Source organism: Pteropus medius, unplaced genomic scaffold (genome assembly GCF_902729225.1).
Source record: "Pteropus medius unplaced genomic scaffold, Ma_sr-lr_union100, whole genome shotgun sequence".
NCBI lineage: Eukaryota > Metazoa > Chordata > Mammalia > Chiroptera > Pteropodidae > Pteropus > Pteropus medius.
In genome coordinates, this window is record NW_024346150.1 from 1,415,361 (window position 1) to 1,428,879 (window position 13,519).

General features: G+C 33.3%; 1 protein-coding gene and 2 pseudogenes across 1 annotated transcript in view; 1 reads left to right on the forward strand and 2 right to left on the reverse strand.

Moving 5' to 3' along the window:
• The window catches only part of UBE2R2 (ubiquitin conjugating enzyme E2 R2), an 85,772-nt gene that overhangs the window by 66,109 nt on the left and 6,144 nt on the right, over positions 1-13,519 (reverse strand). The gene's annotated exons all lie outside the window — the stretch shown is intronic.
• Positions 6,791-6,909, reverse strand: LOC120613046 (uncharacterized; annotated as a pseudogene).
• LOC120613033 (uncharacterized) lies at positions 10,296-10,414 on the forward strand (annotated as a pseudogene).

Here is a 13,519-nt window from a genome sequence, read left to right on the forward strand (position 1 = left end):
ATATTGCATAAGTATAGAAGAGAGTGGTGGTACACAAGGCGGTGCATGGCAGAAAGAGTGCCAAAACATCATCTGATAACTGATATGCTTTTGCCAGTAGAAGAGCACCAGCCAGAGCTGGGTACAGACAGAGATCCAGTGGTTATATGGATATTCATTACATTAATCTCTTCATTTCTAAATCTCAAATATTTCATTTCAAAAAAATTAAGAATTTTAAAATGTATGGAAAGCTCTGCAACATTGGAGAGAAAGCTGAAACAAATGTCCAACAGACCATGAATAAATTATAGCATACATATTACAAAACAATTGAAAATTACAGAGTATACATGCTCATTTTTTCATGAAAAGACAGTTACAATATAGTAGGTAAAAAAACATTACAAAACAGTTTCTGTAACATGATCCCAATTTAAACATCTAGAAGGATGAAAAAGGAAACATTACTCTGAGAAATGAGATCATGGGTAATGACTTTTTCTATTTGCTTATCTGTGTTTTCTAATTTTTATATAGTGAACATGTATCGTAATTAAATGTAGTTACTTAAAAGCCAGTATAGTGAAATCATGGATGACAGCGGAGCAGGAAGCTCCAGGAAACTGTCCTTCCACTTAAATGACCAATTGAGCTGGCAGAAACTGTCTCAAGTAAGCTTCCAGGAAAGAACAGCATTATTCACAATAACCAAAAGTTGGAAACAATCCAAGCTCCATCAATAGATGAATGGATGAACAAAATGTAATATATATAATGTAATAATATTCAGCCATAAAAAAGGACTGAGATTCTGATACATGCTACAACACAGATAAACCTTAAAAATTTACTAAATTTAATAAGCCAGATACAAAAGGCCAAATATGATTTCACTTACATGAAGTATCTAGAATAGGTAAATTCATAAAGACAGCAGAATACAGGCTACCAGGGCAGGGGGAATTGAAGAGTTATTATTCAATAATTACAGAGTTTCACTTTGGGATGATGAAAAAGTTCAGTAAATAGTGGTGATGGTTATACAATATGGTAAATGTTCTTAATGTCAATGAGTTATATACTTAAAAATGGTAAAAACCATAAATGTTACATATGTATATAACCACAATTTAAAAAGCCATAATGTCATCAAATGTATTTTGAAAACTGACCAATGTAGTTTAATCTTTCATTACTCACAATCTTCCATTACTTAGACATTCTTATTGGAAGTGAACTGTTGAGCTTGTTATAAACTGCCACAAATTTCAACTTAGTAGAATTCGAAATAATAAGGATTTGCTGTACTGTGCAAACTATAACTTTTGGTAATCATTAGAGCCATTTTCTATATTATACTTTGGGAGGAAAAAAAAATCTCATTTTGTTCTCATGCACACAAGTATGATATGAAAACTACTCTGCTGTTATTTCAATCACTTTTCTTCCAAAAATCTGAATACTGTAGCTATGTATTTATCAAAACTTATAGAACTAGACACATAAATTAACTTTAATGTATTCAAATTATATTTCCATAGACGAAAACTAAAAGAACTGGAATTTAAAGTTCAACTAAATGGTATGAAATAATTTGTTAGTGATTATTATACATTGACTCAATGAAATGAACATAAAAAAACCTGAATTATAGCTAGCGCTCTAACAAACTCTCCTTTTAACTCTAAGCTAGCCATTTCTTTCCCTAGACCTGAATGTCTTTATTTGAAAAATTAAATAATCACTAGTCTCTTCTGACACCAAAAACACTGGTTCTTAGATACTTCAATCTTCTAGTTAGCTAAGCATTACTAACCATTAAAATCCCAGAATCTTTTCAATTGAAAAACCAAAAATATAATAAAATTTCATTTTTTCATGATATTCTTAACATTGATCCTGGTAGAGAGCAGTTGTAGATATAAACATGGGACATACGGCTGAATGGGTGTAGGCCCTAGCAATAGCCTATATATAGTAGTTTCTTTAAAAAGCCCGACAATGAACTGCTTTTTGCTTATTTAGCTCATTCAATCTCAGAAATAGGTACAGTTATGTAAGCACCCAGAAAATATAACAAAGCCATTCTACATTTTTTAACACGAACTTTTTAAAATTTTACCTTTTTCAGCTTTACTGAGTATAACTGAAAAAATAAAACTAAGATTATTAAGTCTGCAATTTTTTTTACTTTTTAAATTTAAAAAGAGCAGTATTCACTTTCTTGGTATATACTCTGTTAAGTTTTAGCATGTACATGTTTTCTTGTAACCACCACAAGTAGAATACAAAACAATTCCAACACCCGCAAAGAATTCCCTCACACTGCCCTTTTGTAATCAAACCCTCCCCTCCACCCCTAACCGCTGGCAACCACTGATTTGTTCTCTGTGCCTATAGTTTTGTATTTTTCAGAATGTCATGTGAATGGACTCATTCAGAATGTAATCTTATGAAACTTCACAATGCCTTTGATATTTATCCATGTTAATGGTATATCAACAGTTGGTTCCTTTTTATTGCTGAATAGCATTCCATATTATAGATTATATTAGTGTGCTTATACATTCACTCACTTAAGGACCTTTGGGTAGTTTCCAATGTGAGGCAATTATGAATAGTGCTGCTATAAACATTTGTATTCACATTTTTATGTAAACTTACTGTTTTGTGTAAACTTAATGTTTACACAAGCTTATATTGCCCTAAGACAAATTCTTAGAAGTGGGATTGTTGGGACAAACAGCGACTGTATATTTAACTTTGTAATAAACTGCCAGACTTTTCCAGAGTCTGCATTCTTATCAGAAGTATGAGAGTTCCAATTAATTCTCATCCTCACCAACACTATCAGTACAATATATTTTTTTATTTTAACCATTCTAAAAGGTTTGTAAATGGTACCTCATTGTGGTTTTAATTTGCATTTCCCTAATGACCAGTGATGAGCATCTTTGCATGTGCTTATATGCCATCCAAATATATTCTTTAGTGAAATGTCTGTTCAAACCTTTCACCTATTTTTAAAATTGGGTGTGTTTTTTTCCCCTCTTTGCTGAGTTTTGAAAGTTCTTCATAAATTCTGGATACGAGTCCCTTCTCAGATATGTGGTTTACAAATATATTCTCCCAGTTCATGGCTTGCCTTTTCATTATCTTAACTGTGACCTTCACATAAAAGTTTTAAATTAAAGTTAACTTCATCATTTTTTCCTTTCATGGATCATGCTCTGTTTTCGGTGCTGTACCTAATAGCTTTTTACCAAACGCAAGGTCAGGAAGACCTTTTCTAATGCTTTCTTCTGAGAGTTTTGCTACTTTATGCTTTACATTTAGGTTTATGATCCATTTTAAAAGTATACATATATGTTATATAGGTTGAGGCTCATTTTTTTACACAGGGGTGCCATTTCCAACACCATATATTGAAAAGACAGTCCTTTCTCTACTGAACTATGTTTGCACCTTTGTCAAAAAAATCAGTTGACTACATTTATCTAAGTCTATTTCTGTGCTCCCTGTTCCTTCGGCCAATATACCACACTGCCTTGACGAGTGTAGCTTTACAGTACATCTTAAATGTGGATATAGTGAGTCTTCTACCCCTGTTGCTCTTTTTCAAAACTGTTTTGGCTATTCTAGTTCCTTTAACTTTCCATATGTAATTTCTAAAAACCAAAGCCATAGTAGCCATCTCTTGTATGGCTTCCTTGTCCTCCAGAAAATTAGCATTTTTACTGTTGTGCTTTATCTTGTCAAAACCAGTTCAAATATCTTCTCTAAATACATTATGCAGATGTTCATAACTTTTGACCCAATATATCCAGTACCAGAAACTTATGTGAAAAATGCACAAATATAGATATAAAAATGTGTTCAACATAACAATGGTTAGAAAGCACAGTAATTCTCCAGGTCTGACAAAAGGGAAAAGATTGTATAATCGAGAGATGGAAATATCTTCAAAATGTTGTTTTTAAAAATGAATACACAGTAATCCAATTTTTTAGATGAAATACAGCACATTTCAGAAGAAAATATATTAAAAGCATTATTCCTGGATAGTATCATTGCAATTGACTTTTTTTCTTCATAGTTTCAAGAACTTTCAAAACTTTCTACAATGAACATGTATTAATGACTTATAACTGGGGATAAACATTTTATTTTATAAAAAATGTCATTATCACTTACACAGTAAAATACAAGTTCCTCTGTATCAGCATGTATATTATTAGTATCAAGTTTGTTCACAGGATATAAATAATACACATGATGGCATTTTAGAAGAGTTTACTCTAAACCCTACAAATTCTTCTACTGTCATGACAGTGACAACACACTTTTCTCTATGCTTGTCTTCATGTTTAACTTTGGACAGAATTCTAAGCACAAGCTAATGTTTTAAATTACATCATTAATAAATAACACATAGGAAAAGATGTTTGCAGCATGCGATACATCTGAAAAATGACTAACTTCCTTTATTCAAGCAGCCTTTATTCTATTTAAAAAAACAAAAAACAAAACAAAAACCTTAAATGGGCAAGGGACAAGTATAGATAATTTGCATAAATATTACAAATGGCTAATGACAGGAAAGATAAATTTCATTCACAATTTAAAAAACCACCAAAAAATCTAATTTATCAAGACTGCAAGTTTTATAGTTTGACGATAGCCATATACATTACATAATGGAATATAAATTAATATTTTGAAGGGTAATTTGGTTATATGGTAAAATTTAAATAACATATCCTTTAATCCAGCAAATCCACTCACAAAAGTATTAAAAGATATGTAAAAAAAAAAGTCCCTTTCAGCTTTGCTTATACGTAAAAAATTGAAAACAATTATTCATCGATAGGGATATAGTTAAGGTATATCCTTAACTGGAATACTATGCAACAATTAAATACTGATAATGGAAAGATCTCCAAGATAAACTCTTGTTTTTTTTAAAAAAACAAGATCAAGAATTATAGTATAACCACATTTATGGTTTAAAAATGCAGATATGTTTGTATATGCATGGAATATTACGTATCAAACAGTTAAGTAATTTTCAAGGGTGAGAAAGAATTTCATACTGCTTGAACTGTTTTTCTAGACTAGTTTAAAATAAAAACGATAAATGAATGCCCTTAATAAATGTTCTTCATTACATCTTCAATGTTATAAAATTTAAATTCCTGTATAACAACTGCATGATACATGAACTCCATCAAGGACTTAGTATTTTTCTCCACCTTATCTACTAACCTGAATTTAAATAGCTCCATGTTGAAGCTGAGATATAACCAGGTCTTGCATGAGAAAGTTTAAGAATTAAAGCAGAGAAGAAATAATGTGGAAAAAATAAGGAGCTAACTAACTAGGTTTAGGGCTAGAACTTTCCATAATTACTTTATAACAAATGTCTGGTAACCTCCAGTGTTAAAAATATAGTAACTTTCCATTATTTTTAGTACTATAATAATATCCTTTTAGTTTGTAAAAAAATATAATTATGACCAGTCCAATTGTGAATTCTTTAAAACTGAAGGCAGCAGTCAGCAGGTAAATACATTCAATCACCAAGAAATACAATTTTTTAAAAAGAGAGAAAACAAGTATTAGTGAAACTATGAAGAAATTAGAACCCTCATACACTGCTAGTGGGAATGTAAAATGGTGCAGCTACTTTGGAGAACAGTCTGGCAGTTCCTCAAATGGTTATACATAGGGTTAACATATGATCCAGTAATTCTATTCCTAGGAAAATACTCAAGAAAAATGAAATTAAAATGTCCACACAGTATTATTTATAACAGCCAAATAGTGGAAAACCCAATGTTCAGCAATGATGAATGGATAAATAAAATTGTCCATACCATGGCACACTATTTACCAAAAAAAGAACTGACGTACTGATACATGCCACAAATTACATGAACCTTGAAAACATGCTAAATGAAAGAGTCCAGTCACAAAAGAGCATGTATAATATTATGTCATTTATGTGAAATGTAAATCTATACACTTACAGAATAGGCACATCTATAGTCACAGATAGTAGAATAATTGCCCAGGGCTTGGGGAGTAATGGGGAGTGACTACTAATGAGCATGGAAATTCTTTTTGGGTGATAAAAATGTTCTAGATTGACTGTTTATGGCTGTATAACTAAAAACCACTGAATTGTACATTTAAATGGGTGAACTGTATGGTATGTAAATTATATTTCAATAAAGCTGTTATTTAAAAAAAGGAAAATTGATAGATTAATAAAGTCTTAATAGGCAAATCAACCAAATGCAACTGTGAACCTTACTTTTCAATAATTTTTTTAAATTTTCAATTACAGTTAGCATGCAATACTATATTAGTTTCAGGTGTACAACACAGTGATTAGATATCTATATAAATCACAAAATGATCACCCCAATCTAGTGCCTCTCTAACACCATACAGTTATTACAATATTGGCTATATTCCTTATGCTACACTTTCTATCTCCATGACTACCAATGTGAACTTCTTAAATCTCTCCCCACTTTTTGCCAACCTCCTAAACCCCTCTCCCATCTGGTGATCCTCAAAATATTCTCTTTATCTATGAGTTTGTTTTTGATCTTTAGATTCCACATATACATGCAATCACATGGCATGTGTCTTCCTTTTATTCCACTCAGCACACTACTCTCTAGGTCCATCATGCCATATCATTCCCCGTCCCCTTACTTTTAGTCTGTGTGTGTCTTTTAATCTGAAGTGAGTCTTGTAGGCAGCATATGTAAATGAACCTTATTTTATTTTTTTTTTACGCCTACAGCACCTGGTCTTCCTAGGTGGTCTCCCATCCAAGTACTAACCAGGCCCGACCCTGCTTACCTTCCGAGATTAGACAAGATATGGCGTGTTCAGGGTAGCATGGCCGTAGACCTGAATCTCATTTCTGATCCTGATTCAAACTAACTTAAAAGTATATCTATGAGACAACTGAGGAAATCTGAACATTGGACATTAAATAATATTAAGGAATTTATTGTTTATTATGCAAGTGTAAGACTAATATGATTATGTTTTAAGAGTCCTTATCTTTTAGGAATTCCAGTATTTAAGAATGAAAGGATATGCTGTCTGGGGTTTACTTTAAAACAATTTAATTGGGGGAAGCAGGGGTAGAGGGGGAAGCATCCAAGTTTTCAAGAAGTCATTCATAGTAAATTGGGTCATAAAATAGAAGCTGGAGTTCAATGGACTAAAGAGGGCAGGAGAAAAATTGGAAAGGGCATTCCGGACAGATAACAGCTTTTGACAATGGCACTGTCAAAGATCACCTATCAGGCAAGAACAGGAAATACAGCTGGAAAAGTAAGCAAGAACCAGATCATGAAGGGCCTTGGATGTCACACAAAGGAATTTTTACTTAATTTTGTGAAAGATGAGCTGCTAGTTTTTCTTTTTGGTGGGAACAGGTCAGTTTAGAGCTTTAGAAAGGTTACTCTGGTGACATCATAAACTGAAGAGGCATAAGACAGAGTAAAGAGGTTACTGTCACACAGTTCAAGTGAGTGACAACTGAGTGAACTTACATGGTGACAGTAGGAATGAAGGGGGGCTAAATACCAGAGACATGAAGTACTAAAAAGAATTAGATATGTGGAAATAGGGAAGCAGAAATCATCTGAACTGATTTCCAGCTTCCAGGCTTGTGACTGGGTAGACAGTGTCCAATATCCAGGAGAGCGAATATAGAAGCAGCTTATGGGAAAAAGTGGAGTCTAGTTTAGTATTTAAATCTTTAGTGTAAATAGGACATACTGGTGGAATTGTCTAATAGGCAGGCAAAAACTCAAGAGGTCTAATTAGAGACTGTAGACTTAAAAGTCTTCAGGACATATATGGTGGCTAGAACAATAACCCAGGAGAGGTTGTTTGTAACAATTCTTGTCAAAGAAATTTAAGCTATTTTAAAAGTTCCCTCCCTACTCTACTTTGGTAAGAAGTGCTTAATTTGTTCAAGGTATATACATAAACGGAATGGGCAAGATATACTTAACCTTATATTTAGGAGACTTTATACATGGAAGTGAGGGGAATATATGTATTTGGCTAAACTTCACCGAAATTATTCTTTAACAAAATACATGTATGCAGAGTATTATCCAAGTACAAGTACAGCTATAAAAATGTACTTTACAAAGTATTCAGATTCTGTTAAAGTATCAAAATCCTCTGCTCTGTAAGAAATTCTGCACTTCTAAAACACCCTTCTAGTCTGCTTTTAAAAGATCTAATGTCTTTTGATATTCAAAAAAGGTTAAAAAGAATTGGGCTTAACTGTTTTTGTTTTTATTCATTAGATTTTCCACATGAAGTTAAGCAATCTTCACCATGGGACTATAGAAGTCAAGGTTGTTATAGCTGGCAGATTTTGCTAATGCCTTTCATTATCACTGTTCCAAAATTCTTAACCTCTCCTAAATAAGTTTTATAATATTTAAATTACAAGAAGAGCGCTATACAAAGGTCCTAATTTGCTATATTACTATATAACCAAGATTTCAATCAATTAGCCAAACCTTCAGTCACCAAGAACATTAGATCTGAGGCAACCAGGCAACTACAGATAAAATGTCACTGATGAAAAAAACTCAAATAAAATACAATTCCTTCCCCCAAAAGAAATCACAGCTAGAGGAACTGAACAGTTCAAATATTTAGCCACTAGTGTACCACTAAGTTCCAGACTAGGGGGTGAATCACTTAAGGTCTATGGAAAAATTCAGATATCAGAATTGCTTGAAATTATATGCAGAATTTGGAGGGAGGGGGCTGCCATTCTCAAAAGATGTGACGCTTCTCCACCCTCAAAAAAGATTTTAAGTATTACTCTTGTAGGTGCTATGCCAAATGCTAAGGAAATTTAAAGACTCAGTGGAACTTCTTAAAAGAGCTCATGATCTAAGAGTTAATTTAGATTCACACACTATGATTCATCACAACAGAAAAATTTTAAGTTAGAAATAATTGGATTTCCTCAATACATGTAACTTTTCCAGTTTTACCACTTACTACCATTTTTTTTTTATTCAAGAAACCTCTCTGTACATAACTTATTTCAGAATTTACCAATAACTAACTTCAGAAAAAGTTATATAAGAAAGGTGGAGATTTATCAATTCAAAACACAGGAAGTGCTCTCCCCATTAAAAGCTCTATTAACATAAGATTCCTTAAATCTTTAAATTCTACTGAATTTCTGTATCTTCAGTATGACTTTTCTTTCCTTATCTAGGGAATTGTTATTCCTATTTACAATAAATGTTAAAATATAATTAACAAATTCCGAAGAATTTAGGTAAGAACCTTGAGAATATTGTTATTATACTTTTTTTTTTAAACATTAGCATTGATGTTTTTCCCACAGGTGTTAGTCCTTAATGGCTTAAATATATCATTATTCTTATTCCTGTTTAGCTAATGGGGGAAACAGCAGTTAAGTGATAAGACAAAGATGGGCCTTTTCAAGTAATAGTTTTTTTTGTTTGTTTGTTTTTTTAAACCCAACTACCAGAACTCAAATGAGCTTTGCCCTCCTCAGAAGGCTGGCTATATACCCACTCCAACACTGCTACAACACCATTGCTCAAAACAATTTAGGATTCCTTTTTTGAGAATTGTCTTCAGAGCCTATTGTACAACTTCTTAATGTCTTTATTAGTGGAAGATCTTTACTTCTGTAATGTGCACTATTTTGTTTAACATTTAAAAATGATTCTCAGATTTAACTTGGTGAATAAGATAAATAAATCTGAGTAATACAATTTTTTTAGTCAAAAATGACTGAATATAAAGTATTAGACTAATTTTACCTGTGCCTCTGCCAACAATTTCACAAGTTTCAAATCATATGAAGGATAGTCTTTTTAATTTTATTAAATTTATTGGGGTGACACTGGTTAATAAAATTACATAGGTGGATATTCTTTTGAATAAAACTTTTTGTTTTGCCTTATTACATATATCAGGTATGGTTATAGGTAAACTTAAAAATCTGTTTTCCAAGCTTTAAATCACTGTTTCTGTAAAAGATTACTACATATTGCCCAAGTTTTTGTAACTTTGCCAATTCTTAATATTATCATAAATGGGGCCATGGCTATTTTCAACAAGGTAGTAATCATTCAATTTTTACAATTTGAATTACTATGTACACTAAATGTGCATAGTAATTCAAACTATTTCCTGGAATTTATCCCTCAAATTAAGTATCAGCTGCCCATGCAGCAAATACTGCAAAGGAGGTAAATAAAGAATTATGAGTCTATGGCCATGTCACTCTGAACAAGTCCGATCTCGTCTGATCTCGGAAGCTAAGCAGGGTCGGGCTTGGTTAGTAATTGGATGGGAGACCACCTAGGAAGACCAGGTGCTGTAGGCGTAAAAAATAAAAAAATAAGGGACTGTAAGCTGACAGGGTCCTTGCAATCTGTGAGGTCAACCAAGGGTTGCCTCACCTAAAAAATATTAAAACAACAACAACAACAACAAAGAATTATGAAATTTAGAAATCCAAATGCAGACTAAACTATATAGTACTGATCTAAAGATGCTGGAATAGAGGTGAAGAATACCACTTAACATAATCAACTGCTAGAACAACAAAGAAGTTTTGAACTGCTCAAGTTTCCTATGGTGCTTAAGTATACTTGGAAAAGTATTAAGGCATTACTACTTTAAAAGCATAAACCAATTTGTACTAAAATATAACTCCATCATTCTCCATAACCCCACACCGTCACTTCAGATGTGTTTTATAATTTCTAATCCCAAAACTAGTTTTCTTAGGATTATATTTATCAACAGTAGCGCCATCCCACTCTCCCCACTTAAAGTCACTATTAAAGGAATTTGGCAATTTAAAAAATCCTTCTACGACGATGTATCATTCTCTAACTGAAATAGTCCAAGAACAAAAAAATCCAATTTTTCCAGTGAATTTAAAAGATATAAACTGAAGTCATAGCAGTCTCTTCCCATAATTTAGAAGGAGCAGATAATTACTTTTATGAACTTTAAGTTTAAATTTAAAATAGTTCTTATAAAATGCTCCACAGGGACAGGAACATCAACATCACTGTATTCCACCTCAACATCTTGTCCTATTGGGTCTTCAGGGGCAATAACACATGGAGTTGTCACCTTCTATGATAACAATGCCTCTTATGCAATCCCTCATAAATGACCTACCTCAGGCTCTTCTTGAGGTGTCAGTCTTTTCAGAAATATGTCCATGGTGTTGTTTTTTTTTTTTTTCATCATAGACTTCCTTGTAAGTAGATAATGTACCATGAATATTCGACCTTTCAGCGTTGGGGTCCATGTTTTTCAACTTTTTCGGGGGCTTGGTGAGGTCTGTAAAAGCTTCTGCTAAACCCTTTCCTGTGAGTTTTCTTGTGGGTTCCTCTTTTTCTTCTGAATTTTCCCTTTCTCTTGCCTCTTCTTTAGCTACAGTGTTCCTGTTCCAGTTCCAACAACTCATTAGTCAATTCCTCAGGAACCACCTCCAGGAGGCTCCTCAATGTCATCTTCATCCACACCCAGGTTAAAGGTTCTACCATCTCAACACAGCATTGTTGATTTTTGCAACCTCTTCATGCTTGGTAAATCCTTTGAAGTCATAGATAAAAACTCTTGAGTGTCTTCTTCCAGATGCCATTCATACACTCCCTGGTGACATCACCCCAAGCCCAAGCAAGGTTCTTGATGCAGTCATGGATGTTGTAATTCTTCCACAATTGCCTGTCTTTCTCAGTTGTAGCAATAGCCTGGACAAAGGTCGTTTTCAGGCCTTAAAAACTGCTATAAGTCTTTGATCCACTGTTTGGATCAAGGAGGTGGTGTTTAGAGGGAGAAGCCACACTGATATTCAGATGAAGATCACCAATAAAGAGGATGTCTGGGAGCATCAACTATAAGCAAAATCTTAAAAGGTATGTTATTCTCCAAACAATACTTCTCCATTTTGGTGGCAAAGCAATCCAGGAGGGCATCTTGGAAAAGGTGCTTGGTCATCCATGACTTTTTATTACTGACAATGTATGCTTATTGATATGCTTGAAGGCCCTGGGATTCTCATCCTGCCATATCTAAAAGGGTTTGAATTTATAGTCTGCAACACCGCTCCCCGGCCACCCAGCACAAGCAAGAATGCTGTCCTGTCCCTAAAAGCATTAAAACCTGGCATTGAGCTGGCCTCCTTAATGGATGAAAGTCCTTTCACGCACCTGTTTCCTGAATAAGGTTTCATCCATATTGAATATTTCCTATAGCGAATAATTTTCCTCCACAATCAGCACATCCACATTGTCCATCAGCATTCTGACTCACCACTCACTTTTTCATTATATAATGAATTAACAATTCTTGAATCATTTAAACCACCCAGAGCTAGCAGTAAATTCAACATCGTAGTTGGGTCCAGCCTTTTCTTGTAACTTTACAAAATTTTTGCTTTGGCTGCTATCATCACAGTGCTGAGAGGGATATGCTTCTGTGTCTGGTCTTCAATCCAGGTCGTTAGAAGTTTCTCCATATCTAATGACCCTTTTCAAATTTTTGTTAGTCTCATTGCCTTCAATGAAGCATATTCTTTAATGGCTTCCATCACTTTGTTCTTCAAGACCATAGCTATGGCGAAATGGGACATATCTGACTGATAAGCAATAACCATCACTGATTTTCTACCTTTATAGTCCTTAATCACTCTTAATTTCATTTCCACGTCAATCACTCAACATGGTCTCTTAAAGATACATTAGCAGTGTTAATTCTGTACACTTAGGGGCCATGATGACAAAATAACACATGGTTAAATCAAACATAAGTGGAATGATGCAATCAAGAGAAGTGTTAAACATTAAGGTTTTGAGGCTGCTGCAGGCACAATACGGTATACTGTTTTACTGCAAACATTTTTTTTATAAGTAGAAAGAGTATATTCTAAAACAATAAAAAGTATAATATAATAAGTATATAAACCAGTAAGTCATTTATTATCATTATCAAGTATTATATACTGTACATAATTGTATGTGCTATACTTTTATACAACTGGTAGCACAGGTTTACGACAGCATCACCATAAACCTAAGTTATGTGTTGCACTATAACATTATGACATCACTAGACAATAGGAATTTTTCAGCTCCATTATAATCTTACGGAATCACTGTTGTATACGTGGTCTATTGTTGACCGAAATGTAGTTATGCATGACTGTACAGCAGGTCTTCGAATAACATCATTTCATTCAATGTTATTTTGCTATAACATTGATGAGATGCCATAGGAATTTAACTTTTTATATCAATTAGCCTATGGTAAAAATGTCATTTCGCTTAAAGTCACAGAACCTATTAAAGACATTGTGAAGATTTGCTGTATATGAGAATAATAGTCACCACACATCACAGGAGGATTATATGATATTCTATGCAAAGTTCGTGTCATATAGTAAACACTCAACAAGGTTAGCTACTAATGC